The 15,837-nt window shown below is 39.9% G+C and overlaps 1 protein-coding gene across 25 annotated transcripts in view; it reads left to right on the plus strand.

The window, feature by feature from the left end:
- The window catches only part of ADGRL2 (adhesion G protein-coupled receptor L2), a 684,558-nt gene that overhangs the window by 485,076 nt on the left and 183,645 nt on the right, over positions 1-15,837 (plus strand). For 3 of the 25 annotated variants that reach the window (XM_050769597.1, XM_050769355.1, XM_050769764.1), the window contains exon 1: positions 4,880-5,017. The exons of 19 other annotated variants lie outside the window; for them this stretch is intronic. The gene's annotated coding sequence lies outside the window, so the exon portion shown is untranslated. Of the gene's footprint in view, positions 1-4,879; positions 5,018-5,520; positions 5,592-6,666; positions 6,764-15,837 lie in introns of those variants that run through there. 3 more of the 25 variants (XM_050768991.1, XM_050769082.1, XM_050768822.1) reach the window with 3 other exon arrangements.

Raw genomic sequence — 15,837 nt, forward strand, 5'->3', positions numbered from 1 at the left:
TAAAAATTCAATTTGGACTATTCTGTGAAATTGCTACTTGGTTATCTTTAAGGATTTAGATTTGATAGAGTTGCTTCTACTGTTAACCATCTCTTTGCTTTTGTTCTGTACCTAAGCAATACATGATACGGGCGCGGTGGCTCAAGCCTGTAATCCCAGCACTTTGGGAGGCCGAGACGGGCGGATCACGAGGTCAGGAGATCGAGACCATCCTGGCTAACACGGTGAAACCCCATCTCTACTAAAAAAAATACAAAAAACTAGCCGGGCGAAGTGGCAGGCGCCTGTGGTCCCAGCTACTCGGGAGGCTGAGGCAGGAGAATGGCGTAAACCCGGGAGGCAGAGCTTGCAGTGAGCTGAGATCTGGCCACTGCACTCCAGCCTGGGCAACAGAGCCAGACTCAGTCTCAAAAAAAAAAAAAAAAAAAAAGAATTGCCCATTCAAAGAGTTATAATTTTAGATTACCCTTAGTTTACCTTCAACAATTTTAAAGAAAGTTTAAATAAATTTAATCTTCATCGTTGACAGTGGTGGAGGTTTGTAGGCACTAAAAGGGATCAGGAGGGGTTTTGTTTTGTTTTGTTTTGTTTTGTTTTGTTTTTATGAGATGGAGTCTTGCTCTGTGGCCTAGTGCCCAGGCTGGAATGCAGTGGCACTATCTCAGCTCACTGCAACCTCTGCTCCACAGGTTCAAGCAATTCTCCTGCCTCAGCCTCCTGAGTAGATGGGATTACAGGCGCCTGCCACTGTGCCGGGGTAATTTTTGTATTTTTAGTAAAGAAGGGGTTTCACCATCTTGGCCAGGATGGTCTTGAACTCCTGACCTTGTGATCCACCTGCCTCAGCCTCCCAAAGTGCTGGGATTACAGGTGTGAGCCACCGCGCAAGGCAGGAGGTGTTTTTTTAAACTGTGTACTGTTAATGAGAAAACACGATTATGAATATTTATGATGAACAAAATTATTATAATTTATAGACAGCTTTGTATAAAATGAGTGTTCTTTTGCTTACACTTTGTGGTCTGACAGAAGCATTGATAAAAGATCTGTAAGACCCAACTATAGAAAATTCTCAAGGTGCAGAGATTAATGAGAGTTATAGGAACAATCTATGAGAAAGAAAAACTTTGAGTTGTTTAAGACTCAGTGGAACCATAATTATAAGAAATATCTTTCTAAATTTGCTTACTTTTGAGGATCATAATGGTAATGACATAAAAATTTCCTAAATCTTTATATACAATTATGCATATGTTAACACTTGCAGTGCACAGAAAAAGTCATGTTACCAGTTGAACTAGTGGATGCTTTTTAAAAAGTATTAATTACCAAATGATAGGTATTAATAATATATGTGATTATATACTTCTAAATTATACCATTAAACACAATATGCCTTAATTATATTTATATTATACTTTAAACTGTCATTACTTTTGGAGACTGCATCTCTACATTGTGGATAGGGTTTGGCCTTCCTGGACAAAATTTGCTAAGCCTATAGAGCAGGGAGAATAGCTGAAACCTCACTGGCTTTGCCAAATGCTTTCATATATTTTTGCTCTTATGGAAAATGAGTTTTGATGTCTTTTCAGACTACATGCATGGCAAGGCAAAAATTGAAAACAAAGCTAGCAACTTTCAACAAGTTCTAGTTAAGTTTGGCATTCATATATTGCTCTGATCTGCTCTAGAGCTTTAACATAGTTTATTTTCTAGAATAGGAAAAACTAGTTTCAGCACCAAGCATCATTGACAAGTAATGATAAAGAAAATGGAACTGAGTTAGGTTTAGGATATAATCTAGCTAATTTTATTTCTATTTCTGAATTAGAAATGAGAGTCATTCCACGTGTTTTTTTGTTTATTTTGAGAACTTTCACAAACTCTAATCACAGGCAAAAATACACTCCCCATAATAGATACAACTTTCCCTCCTTAATAGTTTTCTATAACTGTGTTGCTCAAACTTAATGGCAGTTTTTGGCCTACTCTCAAGCCTCAATATCTCTTCCCTTCAACCCTGACCCTTTTAGAAGTATCTTAGTTATAGCCATTTGCCAGAGTAGGGCAGTGAAAGTGATACTGTGTTCTGTTGGCTTACACTAATCACAATATTCTGCACCTGTGTCCATTTTCATACTATTTCAGATTCTTTGTTACTCAAACTACTGTTATTCTTATGTATATTTTAACAAGTGCCTGATCACTTCCCTCTAAACAAAGATACTTAGATGATAAATCTTGGTTTAAAAATTAGCATAATTTCTGTACCAGAAACACATGAACCCATTGAATAAAATAATCTTCAGTTTCTTAAGGTTGCTTAAATTAAAAACATGAGTTTCTACAGTTGGAAAAAACATGTATGGTTAAAATGTTTGAAGCCCATCAATCTCTCTAACCACATAAGCTAATGAGTTCCTTCTGTTTTCTTTGAATGAAATCACCATGAGTGGTTATATGTTGATTTAACATAAAACAAATGGAAATGGGTGTTTCCTTTGTCCTTTTTAGAATTTATTTTAAAAAACAATTAGCAACTATTATGAATAAGTCAATGATTTCGTCATTACTTAAAGAATATAGATTGAGTAATTAAATTGATTGGATTGCAGGGAATGCATAACATACTCCAACTCTCCTTAACTTGCACACGTCTGTAGATATTATTAAGCTTCTCATTTTGTTTTTTTTCTACCATAATACCTGTATTGTTATAAATTATGTTATGAATTGTCAGACAGTGCCAGGAAGATTACGTTTTTTGAATGTAGATATACTCTATGGTGTGCGTCCTTTACGTGTTCCTTTGTAATGGCAGGTTTGTCGCTAACAGCTTAATTTTGAATCTAGCAATATAATTAAACACTATTTCAATTCTTCTTTGTGGATATACAAAGAAGGTTGAAGGATTATTTAAATATTTAAAACATTGTCTTACACAAAGAGTATTTTTATATGTAATTTTAAAACATAGCAAGTCTATTATATTTTTAGGAAAAAAGTGTGGAACACTTTGAACTCTATAGAATACACATCCTATTGAAATAAGATTTGAAACTTGTATGGGGCATTTTTCTACTTTGTATAATTTTAATTCACTTTTGATAAATTCGTCCCCCTTCCAAGCATCCTCCTTTTTTGTGTCTCTTTAAGAATATAGTGAAGAGTGGTTCACTTACGTCCTGAGCATCGAAGAATATCAAATATATGATGCAGATAGATAATGGGGTTTTCCAGAGATTATTTCTGAGAGAGTTAAATAAATAAGTAAATGAGCCAACATATGGCCAGCTTAATTCAGGCAAAAATGTCTATTGATTACTTACTAAGCTTACTAAATAAAAACTTCAGCCTAAGTTTTGCTTCCCAAAAGAAAATAGGATTAGACTAATGTATGCACTCACTGGGGCTTCTTGTGAATGGTGCCCAGATGAGTGAAAACCTTCAAAGATGAACAAATGTAAGGGCTAAAATATCTTGGTAAATGCAAGTTACTATTAGTTTGACATACTCTCTTTTGCAATCCTGAATGAAATAATTTTACATTCCTAGAGAGATCATAAAATTACCTCTGAGGTCTGAGAATTAGGTAATTCTGTCTTCTTTTCAACGACTTGAAGTAGCCTGATTTAATTTTCCTAGGTAGATCTGTTGTATGTATGTATTTTGACATACGTAAAAACTTAGGTATGTCATAAGGTTTCGCACCAGCTTTGCATAAATGTACTTTATCCGGACTAGTTTATATCCTGCATGGTTAATATTTGAATTATGTAAGAAATTCCAGATGGAAGTGTGTATGTAGTTTAAAGCACCAATGCTCTAAGTTGCTCCTTTATCTTTTGAAATAGTGAGAATGTTAAAACATCAGTACATCAGGTAGAAGAAATTAGATTATCAAAGGCTCTTTTTTAATCTGAGAATTACAATGAACCCACCAAAAGAACATGTTCTAGTTATTTGGACACATGTACATTTAACCTATGATTTCCTACAAGTCAAGAACAAACTTGACCAGTAGTTGGATTGGACTTACTTAGTACTACACCTATCTGGCTTTTTGACAAAATACGGATAGGTATTTAGGATCTTCGTGTCTTTTGAACAATCTGCTGTTGACATATTAATAACATTGTTTGGAATGATTCCTGAAGTGTGATGCCTGCAACATTCCTGCAGCACCAAAGAGTACATATTGTTTCTGAAAGCAACGCAGCTCAAGTTTTATACTAGTTTCTAGGTTTTAAATATTGGGGAAGCATTTTTTTTTTTCTTGAAAACCAAGGTAAATATGCTTCTTTAATTGATAGCTGCATTCATTAGTAGAATCAGTGATTTACAAATACATTTGAAAACATAGCTGCTTCCATCTCAGAAATTTTGTAATTAAAAAAAAAGAAATCCATGTTTGAATTTTCTGGCATGCACAGGACACTTAACTTTTAAACGTTTTTCCAGCGTGATTCGCACTGTCCTGCTCTGTTCCTTTCAGTTTAGGTCCATCGTTGGCTCTGCCTGGCTGTTTGCTCACATTGCCAACGGAGAGGGGCAAGGAAGTGTGTTCAGAGGACAAGAGCAAAAGCAGTTTCAATGTAAGGAAATGAGGGAAACAGACCTAACAGCACTGTGACTATACTTGAGAGTAAAGAGCCTTGTAGTCTCCTTTCCTTCCTTTGCTTATCCTGGTGAGTTTAATCAAAAACAAACAAAACGCTCTTGTGAAATATAGTCAATAAAGTCAAAGTTTCGCTGGCTCTACGTAACTACAAAGAAAAAAATCATCGCAATTTAAAAAAATGTAACTTTCATTAACGAGTGCGCCGGAAATCTCAGGTATCAAAGACGCATTAACCCTGGAGCGTCCCCCGCGCGCCGCAGCCGGACGGAGGCAGCCGCGGCGAACAGACGTTCTTTCTCCTCCAAGCAGTTACACAAAAGGAGGGCTGCGGAAACTAAAAGTTTCGGGGCCTTCGGCTGGGTGCGTGGAGAAAAGAGAAAACCTGGAGACGGGGTGGGTGAAAGACACATCCCGGGCGCCTCTCCGAAGTCCAGGCCGGGAGCAAGCTCCAGGGCCTAGAGGGGAGGGGGCCCCGAGCCGCCGGCCACCCCCCTGCGCCCAGCCTCTGAGCGCCGCGCTGCGCGGCGCTCTCCCAAATACTCTTCACCCCGCTCCAGAAATAAAATAAATGTTTTTAAAGTACATGTGTGTGCACAGGATGGAGAGCGCGCGCCGGCGGAGCGCGCGGAGGAGCCAGCGCGCAGTGAGTGGAGTTTTCGGGTGGGCTGGGGGTAGCGGTTGAACGGGTGTGTTGATGGGGGGAGCTGGAGGTAGAGCCTGGGGACCTGGGGGTAGGGGGAGCGAGAGCCGACGGGGAGGGGAGAAAAGGGGAGGGGCGCGAGCTGGCGCAGGCCGCCTCCGGGGCGCGTTCCACGGCCGTGCGCGCGCGTCCCTCGCCGCCGCCGCCGCCGCCGCCGCCGCCCGGACAGCCCTGCGGCCGCCCCGCCGGCGGAGCCGGGGCCGGCCTGGTCCTCGGGCGGCTGCTCGGCCACGGCCACCGCCACCGCCGTCCTAACGGCTCGAACCCGTAAGTATACCCTTTCGCTCCCCCTCCCCGCCGCTCGGGCGCACGGCAGCAGCAGCTGCTCAAATGGAGTGGAAAATGGCCATTGGGCGGCAATGAGTTATAGATTATCTGCTCCACGTTTTGTACTTAGCTGCCTGTAATCTTTTGAGTTTGCCCGAGCCCCTTGCTGGAAAAATCAGGAGGGAGAGATTTGTCCTTTGCCGCTGTACACGTTAGTATGTTTATATGATTAGCCCAACTGGCGGGGAGGGCGGATTTGGGGGGGGAGGAGGAGGAGGAGGAGGCTGGAGGTGACTCCAGTTCAGACCTCGCGGAGAGTCTGTGTCAGGACTTCGCATTCCCCGGTCTCTCCCTCTCTCCCTCTCGCTCCCTCTCGCTGCCTCTCACTCTCTCTCTCCGCTCACACACACGCAGAGGTGCTGGAGCGAAATCGGGAGCTTACCAGAGAATTCCTTGGGATTGTTGGGGGCATCTCCCCTCAGTTGCTGTGCGTGGCGTGGCTCTTCCCGGCTCCTCCTTGCTTCCCCGAGTCCGAGTCTGCGCCGCCAGCCTTGCTTGGGGCAGTGGCCACCGCTCAGCCCCGGCCGGGAGATCCGAAATGTGAGGAGGGGTCGCCGCCGCCTCCCGCCCCAGGCCGCAGGGTCGGCGCGAGGGATGCCAGTCCGGCCGGGCGTTGTGGGGGCTGAGGGGCTTCGCCTGACAAACTGAGTTGGCCTCGCGCCGCCGGCGCCCGCCCGCCAGCCGCTTCGAAGGGACTCCCAAGTCTGCGCACCTCTGTCAGGCTTTTGCCTCCACCACCCCTTTCGCTCTGATTCCCGTTTTTTTTCTCTAAGGGAGCGTGCGGTCTGGGGGTGTAGTGCGTGTGTGTGAAAGACCTCTCGAAGAGCGGCGTTTGGGAAACTGCGGGAAAATGTTGACTTAACCCCAGGAGCCGCCCGGCGCTGGCTGCTCGGCTGGAGGCGGCGGCGGCCGAGCAGGAGGACGCGCCGAGCCGCGGCGCAGTGTCCTGCCGGGGAGCCGCAGCGTTGCCTCCCGCGCGGATTCGGCGGCCGACGACCCGCTCGCGGCCGGCCTCGGCCCTCTCCGGCCGGGGTCGCCGCTGCCCTCCGAGCCTGTTTCCGCGCGGTCCCCGGGCCAGACGGCCCTCCCCCGGGGCGCGCTCGCAGACGGAGGTAAGAGCCGCAGGAGCGAACAATGTGCCTCTGTGCCTGGCTTCGGAGACCTGTTTGCTTTGCGCCTCCGGTCCGGGGGTGGATGCTGGAGGCAGAGGGAGCCGCGGGTTAGTGGGACTCGGCTGTTTGTTTATGTTCGTCCGGGCCAGGGGGAGACCCGCGCTTGCTCGGGCCGCTCGCTCCCTGCCCCCCAACCTCCTCTCGGAAATCGATCCGCCGAACTCTCAGTCCGGTCCAGCCGGCTTCTCCTTTTCTCGTGGAGCTCCTGTAACGCTCTTTAGGCATCAGTCTAGTTGTTGGGGGCGCTGGCAAGGGGGGTTAGGATGAGGCTCCGGTAGCCATGCATTTTTAAATTTCATAAAAGCCTGGGGTCGGAAGGTTCCGCCGCCCGTCCTTTCACTGGTGGGCTGGGGAGGACTGTGAAGCGCGCCCTCGACCGGGCTTATTTGCTCCGGGTGCTGGGGCCCGGGGCCAAACCACTGCCCCGCTCGCCTGCCCTCTGAGCGGCTGGAGCGAGTTCGGGGGAAGTGGACGGTGGGGGAGGGCTTGGACGAGTTTTTACGGGTTGCTGTTTCTTCTTTTCGGTGGTTAGGTGGTGTGGGGAGGCGAGGATGACAGCAAAGCGCAGCCAGATGTGGTCGGGCCGCCACCGGGGCTTTCTACGATTGGGAGCGGCTGGGCTGCTGCTGCTGCCAGGGCGGCCTCGTGGGGCGGGAGGGTGCAGGGGCCAGGGGCCCGGTGGGCCACGGGGAGGGCAGAGAGCCTCCCGGACCCGCAGTGAGAGGGCAGCAGCGGGCCGCGTTGGGCCTGCGGGAGAAGTTACGGGGTGTATGCTGCTGGAGTGGCTGTGGGGCAGGGAGCCTGGTTTGTAGGATGGGGGTGCCATTGGGGAGTGGCGGCTAGAGAAAGGCGTGGGAGGAGCGCGAGGGAAGGGGAGACCCCCTCGCTGTCCGAGCGTGGGCTCCTTGATTGGCTGGAGCGACCCTCAGGCAGAGGGGGCGAGGGCGAGCCAAACCATGGAAGCGCCCCAGCAGTGTGGAGGCGCGCCTGCGAGACTTCTGCGCTTGGGACCCGTAAAGTTTGTTCCTTTCGCCAAACTGCGGGGTTGGGGTGAGGGGAAATCACTGGAAGCTTTACTTAATGCTAAAGTGTTGCTGAGTGGAGGCTTTTTTCCCCCCCCCTCTGAAATCCTCTGTTCACTCTGCTCTCAAAGTATAGTTGGAGGGACAAGTCCTGCGGTATCTATCATAGCCTTTCTCTTTTTAGGGACTCCTCCCCCTCATCTTTTTTCCCTCTCCCCGCCCCCCATTCCGTTCTTCCTGATACAAACTGTTGTCTCAGATTCAGACCAAGGAAATGTTTTCCTCCTGTTTCTTGAAAGGTGTCAGGCTGCTTAGCAGCTTCTCCCAAGCAGCCTGGGAGCGTCTGAGCCGCAGCTACCAACCATATGGTTCCCGTTATAAAGGCCAGGTTCTAAGGCGCTCTCTTCCCCACCCCGCCCTCAATTCTGTGATTTAATTCTGCATTCTCTCAGTACGTGCGCTTCTCTTCCCCTTTCCAGAGGCACAGATTTAACGGACATGGTTGATTCATTCATTTCCCTGTCACTGTGTCTGGAACGGATCCCACCGAGTTTGCTCTTTGCTCAACGAAGTTGCACAACTAAGAAAGTCACATCCTTTGGTAAATAATTACCTGTTGGGATGTCTCTTGCTAAGTTAGGTTTGATCTTGGGCAGACCTTAGAAGATAGGCAATGTGCATCCATAGCAGAAAAATAGAATAATTTTGGTACTCGTCTGTGGCAACATTCCAACTTGTGATGGGACTGTTTTGACCTAAGTAAGGGTACTTTGTAACTTTAAATTTTGTATCTTTGTAATGCTTGAGAAACCCTTTAAAAGAAAATTTACTTCTGTCCAGGTGTGTTATGGGACTTTTTGTTGTCTCTCCCTCCACCCTTCCGTAAATTTATGCATAATAGAAAGAATACTACAGAACAAATGTTCTGTTGTTTAGTTTCTTCAGACATTCCGATTCTCTCCTTTTGTTGTTTGCCTCTAAAAGAGGTGCCATTTCACATCATTCTGCACAAATTGTTTGAATTAATGCAAGTGTGAATTCTTACCGTTTGAAGGGGACTATTAGCATATCAAAGGTTTCTTAGCTTTAGCTCAATTGAGAAAACTTCAGCCTGTCTTCCTTCTGCTTCCAAGCGGAGGCCCAAAGGGCAATGAGAATTGTAAAGGGTGAAAATAGGGAGGTGGATTCAGGCTGTGTTTCTGAACTTTTACTGTTTTGTAATTATGTGAGCCAAAAACATTGTCTATTGCTGTGGAGCCCTTGCAAATGGCAAGACAATTATTTTCTATTGAAAAATGGTTTGTTCCTAGAAAAAGAGTGACCTTTTGTTTTATGATAGTCACTGTTGCCTGTCTTTTGGGGTCCCTTCAGTGTAAGAGAGTGAGAAAGCCTTTCCTTCTAACTTAATACTTTTTTAGAAACTACACTGTTTTATTAGTAAAATGAAAAGGGCATTTAATTAGTTTTTAATTACTCTCTAAAACAATAGAAATTTTGTGATTAAAAGACTCATTTGTACACGTAGGAAACCGCTTTTTTTAATGTGCTAAATTAATAGGGAAAAAGTCAGTGGAAGATGTTGAAAATTAAAACCTCAAATGAACTTGACACAACTTCTGTTGCAAATAGAAGCTTGGAAAAGTTTTTTTTAAGTGAAGATTCAATTTTTTTGTGAATTCTACTTAAATAGAGATAATTCTGTTTAATATTGTTTTGTTTCAAAATTTTTGTATCTTGTCAAACAGTAAACTCTAGTATTCAGTTGGTTTATTTTAAAAACTGTAGTTTATTTGTTTTTGCATTTTTATGTTTACAGAGAGATATGTTCTTTGAATTTCTTTTTAACAACTCAATATCCATGAATGAAAAAAACAAGAACAAGTGCTTGGGTCATTTTGGTTAGTTATCAAGTGCAGATGGGCCAAGGGGGAACTTTTATCTTTTGGGAAGAAGTAGTTTTATTTATTTGACTTACGAATTTACAAAACTTAGTTCTAAGATGGAAATGAATTTCAGGGGAGGTTTTTTGGGAGATATAAGCTCATACTTTTTATAGTTTTACCTTAGTTGGTTGGTTGCTTTTGAATATGAATTGATAACCTTTCATTTACTAATGTTCAAACTCCTTGCTTTTATTTTAACAGTGAAAATGAATTCCAATATAACAATTTCAGAGGGGAAAAAACTATCATTAATTGCCTAGCATTTTTAGCTTCAGTGTAATAGGATGATACTTTTTTTATGGATTACAATTTTTTTTTTTTTTTTTTTTTTTTGCCATTGAGATTGTATATCATTATATCATTACCCTGAAATTATTTTATGGTAGTTTATCTGATCCCTTCACTTGTCTAGGAAGTACTTTAGTGGTTAAAAAAAAAAAAAAAAAAAAAAAGCCACATTGATGTAATTGCTATTATTGCACTTAAGTTGCTGTTAACTAGTCTGCTTTGAATGCAGTGTTATAAAGAAAATATTATCCTTTAGAGCTATTAGTGATAATCTAAAAATTGTCTTGAAAACATTGCTCTTCATTTTATATGAGGGTGATCTTGAATTCACTAAATCTCTAAAGGTGCAAAATGTAGTGAAAAGAAGATTTTTCAACATTTAGATGACAAAATTGGACTACTTAGGGAAAAATTAATGTGTTGTAGAAGCACTTCAGCTGCCATTTTCAATCACTGGGTTACTATGTGTTGGCAACAGAAAACGAATATAGAAATGGAGATAGCTCTGAGAGCAGGTAGTTGGGGAAATCAGAATATTGAATCATGTGGGGTAGAACAAACCAATTACTTGAAGTTTTGACTTGAGAATTTCCAATAAGTATAATTTTTTCCAGGCTTTTGCCTCTCCGCTTTATTAATGGACTAACATCAAAGCAGGCAACAAAACTTCCAAATGTTATAAAAACCAATGTAAATATACAGATCTCACCTGCAGTAATACAAGTCTCAATTTAAGACAAACAGTTGGGGTTTTTATTGCTGCAATTTTCACAATCAGCAGAAACATTAACACCAGGCTTCTGGGCGTTTCCTTTTTTGAAATGAGCTGGAAGAGAGCTTTAAAACTAAGGTTTACTTAGGGTTAATCTTTATTTGATCATTATTGAAGCTTTCTGTGTTTCATTAAATTTAAAATAGCGTTTTAGTATCTTAATATAAGAATATGTGAATTGAGATTGAGATGTCATGAAGGTCAAGAGGTAACTAGAAATCTACAAACCATAGTAATAAAATGTTATTGCTTTATTTTCTATCAAAATATTTATTTGACCTCACTTTTGTGAATAAATAATTCAAATAACACTCAGTTTATTGACAGGTGTAGGTGGAAGGAAGAGAGCATTACAATGTATTCTAAGATGTAGGTTAAACATACTTGTACCTACCTAAGAGAAATCTGTTTTCATTTTAACGAGAATCCATACCACTTGCCCAATGCTGACATTTAAGAACATAGATGAGGGTTACTTCGATTAGGAATGGAAGATAGCTTTGGAAATGGAGGAATTTAGGTTCACATAAGATGCTATTTTTACAAAACTTTCTTCAAAGACTAGCTCTTTTGCCTCTTACTGTTTCACCGTATCTGATTTTGAGTCTTGAAGAGAGACATGCACATTTGACGTCTGTCTGCTTTTCTGCAGAAAAGATTTATGTAAAAAATAAGTGCAATTATTTTCAAGGTAATATATTTTGCAAATAAAATGCATCATTACAAAAAATGGTTCCTCAAGATTATTTGCAAAAATGCCTCGCTAAAAATGATGCAAATTGATAGATTTCGATAAAGTATTAAAAATAGCAAGTTTAGCTACTAGACCTGAAAAGGAGTTGAGGTTCTGTGAATGTGTTGGTCATATCAGTTCCTATGGGTTAAATATTAGTTAATGTAACCTAAATGGATAACTTTTGTTGCTATTTTTTAACGAAGATTGAAACATTTCTATTTCCAAGGTAGATTAAAATCATAGGCTAGTTTTCTTCTGTCTTACGTAAGACTAATTATTCTATAGCCCCACCCAAATATTCATCTCTTCAAATAATCCTTGATTGAAGGTTGAAAGGTTGAAAAGTATTTAATCACTCAGATTATTGTAATTAGGCTTGATGCTATCACAAAAATAAATTGAGACTATTCTCTCAAATCTTTTTGCTACTTGAGATGCTCTCAAAGATTGGCCAGGTAGTGATTATATTTTTTAATGCTTTAAGAAAAAGCTTAAGGAAATAGTTTCTTTAACACAGAGATGAATAGTTAATTACTGGAATTAGGGAATTATAATCCTTGACCTAGTGTGAGAACTTCTAAAGTAGTAACAAGGGTCTGTCAACTCTAAATTTTACTCAGGACTTTAATCTGGTATTTTGAGTTTAGTATATAGGTTTTGTTAAGCATGTTAAGTATGGAAATTTTCTTAATGTTTTGATTGTTTCGATGTAAGTATTTTTTTTTTCTTTTGTGAGTCACAGTGTCATGAGAAAAGGGAGATCCTAATAAAAAATATTAATTTTTTTTTCCTGAGATCATATATCTGCTGCACTAAGTAGGCAATAATTTATAGATACTTTTTGAAATATTCTCATCCAACACTTTTTTAAAAGCTTATTTTATTTTATTTTTTTAATAAAAAACCTCCTATATTTGACAAATAAACATTATCTAAAAGAAAAAAAATGTAGATTGAGTAAAGGAACCAAGCGCTTAATACCTGCAAGTAAAGTGCAGCTTATAGCAATGTACTATTGATTGCTTCAGAAGCAGAAAGCAAGTTTAAATACCATTTGTTTCACTACAACGAAAATGCAGTTTTATGAAGTAATATAGTTTGTCTTCACAGATGATTTTATGCATTGTCTGGTAGTAAGTAAAATCCCATCACACTTACATAAATTTGTTCAATTACTAGAATGACTGAAAGTAAAAAAATCAACTTAGGTTGAAAAACAACAGAAATTAGATTACCTTGGTTTATAGGAACTTGCCAGTAGTGTCTGCATTGCTTGATAGTATCAAAAGTTACCATGTTGACAGTGTAAGGATATTGGCACCTGTTTTAATGTGCATACATTTGTTTTCTTGGTGACTTGTTAGATGAAGAGTTTTTTCTTTTTGCTTTTCATTTTTGTTTTGTTTTTATGAAAGCTATTGCATGACATACGGGAAACTATTTCCACTGGCATATTCTCATTTATTTTAGAGGTTTGTTTTTAAGTAGTTGCTTTTCCATATTCTTTGGATTTATAATCAGTTGATATTTTAGATTAGTGAAATATCAGGTATAATGTTAAGAATCAAAGAAACCTACTCCATTATAAGATATAAATAGCTTATCAGCAATGAAAATACATTTTGGCAATTCTTATTACTGACTCTAAAATTACATTGAATTCTAAATACCAAATTACTGTAGCAATAAAGTAGCATGGGATTCATTGTAGCAGATAGCTGGGCACCTGTTTTATTACCACCTTGATTAATTCTGGCACCCTGATTTACCGAAGTGCAGGAACAAGCACAACTGCTACTCAAAGCCACCCGGCTGTTTTTAGGTCATGAAGTCAACTTCCTGGAATTTCTAGGGAAAATAGTTGAAAGGGGAGGACAAATGTCACTTTAAATAGAGACGTTTAAATCAGATTTCTGCCTGAGGGTAAAATTTAGGTCTGTTTTAGCCCGGATGTAATGTCTCCCTCTACAGAGCACAGCATTAATCACGACCTGACAAGAAAACGTATGCTGAGCAAAACGGGGCCCCTGTTGGTTTTGTCATTGATTTTTTCCAATCTGTGAGGAGTACATTATAATCATTAAAATTCAAACACAGGGATTACACCTTAATCTTTGAATTTCAGTGTTGAAATTAGTTATCTTAAAAGAAGCCTGTTTAAGACTGAAAAGTCTTTGGAGGGCTTTTTTTGGGTTAGATTTAATACTTTAATAAAAACAGAAATATATGGTTAAAAATTGGGTAGATTAAGCAGATGTTAACTTCCTGAAATATGTGACCAAGTCTTAATGCTGTTTTAAAACGTGTTAAGTAATATTTCCATTTAAAAAAAAATCTGATAGAAAAAAAGAAATGGAGATAAAAATGAAGTATTAGTTCTTGGCTATGAGAGATGGGAGAAGTTGAAAAGATGGTTAACTTTAGACTTAGCACCAATTCAAACACATGTTAATTTGTTAGAACAAAACCAGATACAATCCTGTCTTTTTTTCTGGATGAATAACAAAAATCTTCAGCCATCATACTAGCGAAGAAGAATGCACCACGAGATTCCTAATAAAAATGGACTTAATTTTGCTATTTTCAATTATTAAGTAATACTCATTAACCCGTTTCTTGGCCACACATGTGTACATACATAGACACACAATTTATATTCTATTCCTCTGTATATATCAATACTTGTTAGCTATTGGCTAAAAATTAGGAAGTTTAAAATGTAAAATACGTATGATTAAAGTATCTCTTTTAAAACTGATTTTGAAAATGGTATGACATAAATATCTGTTTTGCTGTCAGATATATTTCCTGCATGTGGACTGAGAAATGCTTCTACTATCCATACTTTGCCTCCTTTTGTAGGTATTTTTACGTCAGTCCACACCTCAAACTAGTTATTGCTCTGGATTTAGATGACAGAATAATCTAACCTCAATTACTATCAAAAATGGCACTTGACTGCTGGGGGTGGGTTAGGTGACCTTGTTTTGACTAACGCTTTCTCTTGAAGATGATAGTAAATGGTGTCTATTTATAGAGCGAACAATAGAGAATTCTGTTTTCTCCATGAAGTAAGTTCTAATTCTAATCATTTATTCTTAACGTTATAAGTACTATGACAGTAGTTCTCCATATAATGGGCAAACCATTACAAGATTTTAGATAAAATTTTTAGTTGATACAGTATTTCTGTTTTATGCAGACCACATTTACTTAATCAGTTTTCAACTTCAATTTACATAAAAAATCATGTTGAAAATGAATTCCCTATGTCTTTACTTTGCAGCAAAGTATTTCTATGTGGAATTATTATTTGTTTATTAAACTGGTACCATCCGTATGGAAATTTTATTCCTCTGCATTAAAAGCCTACCATTTTATAGTGTTTGCTACTGTGGTTATTGATTAGAAATTACAGAACACATTTGTTACGTACCATTTTCTCCACTCATCTTTGTGTTCTTAATGTCAGGATACTTATGGTGTATTTTAGTTCTTATAATTCCTGACTTTCCTATGGTTAAAATCTAAGACATTTTGGGAAACATTAATTTTGATAATATTGTATGCTTATGTGTTTTTGTCCTAGTAATTGTGCATATGTTTTTAGTTTGATGAAGGCTTGATGTGTTAAATGACAGAAGATATACTGAAGACTCATGTACTGAAAATAATATATCTTTCCATTATTAAAGAGATGAGCATAATTCTAAAACACTTCACTTTGCCTCATATGCATCAACAAATAAAAATTACACTAAAATATAATGTCCTAGACATGTTCACTTTTACTAAGGACCTTTAACTTTTTTGCGCTTTTCAGAGTTGTGTCTGTCACAAAGAAGATAATGTTTGAATATTAGGTGCTTCCTCTTGATAGTTCAATAGATGAATAATAGGCGTGTTCTCCCACTTTGCTTTTTCTGCTGCAAGTGCTGTGATACCCATAGCTTGCACGGAAATGACTTTTCATATTGTTACAGGTTTTAAACTAGATCTACAACATGAATATCTTAAAAATATACATGAAACAAAATTTGATTACTTTTTCTTAAGCAGAAAACCCCACAAAAAACACTGCTGATTTGCTGTTGCTGTTCCTCTTACCTCATTTGTTTCATTGGGAAAAGATGTAACTGATACCTCAGTATGATATTTCTGTATGTTTTAGCATATCTTACAATTTTCATTTGTTCGATAAGAACCTTAGTTTTAAAAAGTTCAGTTTTCATAAGCCTGTCAGTTCATTTTTA

The sequence above is a fragment of the Macaca thibetana genome, chromosome 1 (genome assembly GCF_024542745.1).
Source record: "Macaca thibetana thibetana isolate TM-01 chromosome 1, ASM2454274v1, whole genome shotgun sequence".
Classification (NCBI taxonomy): domain Eukaryota; kingdom Metazoa; phylum Chordata; class Mammalia; order Primates; family Cercopithecidae; genus Macaca; species Macaca thibetana.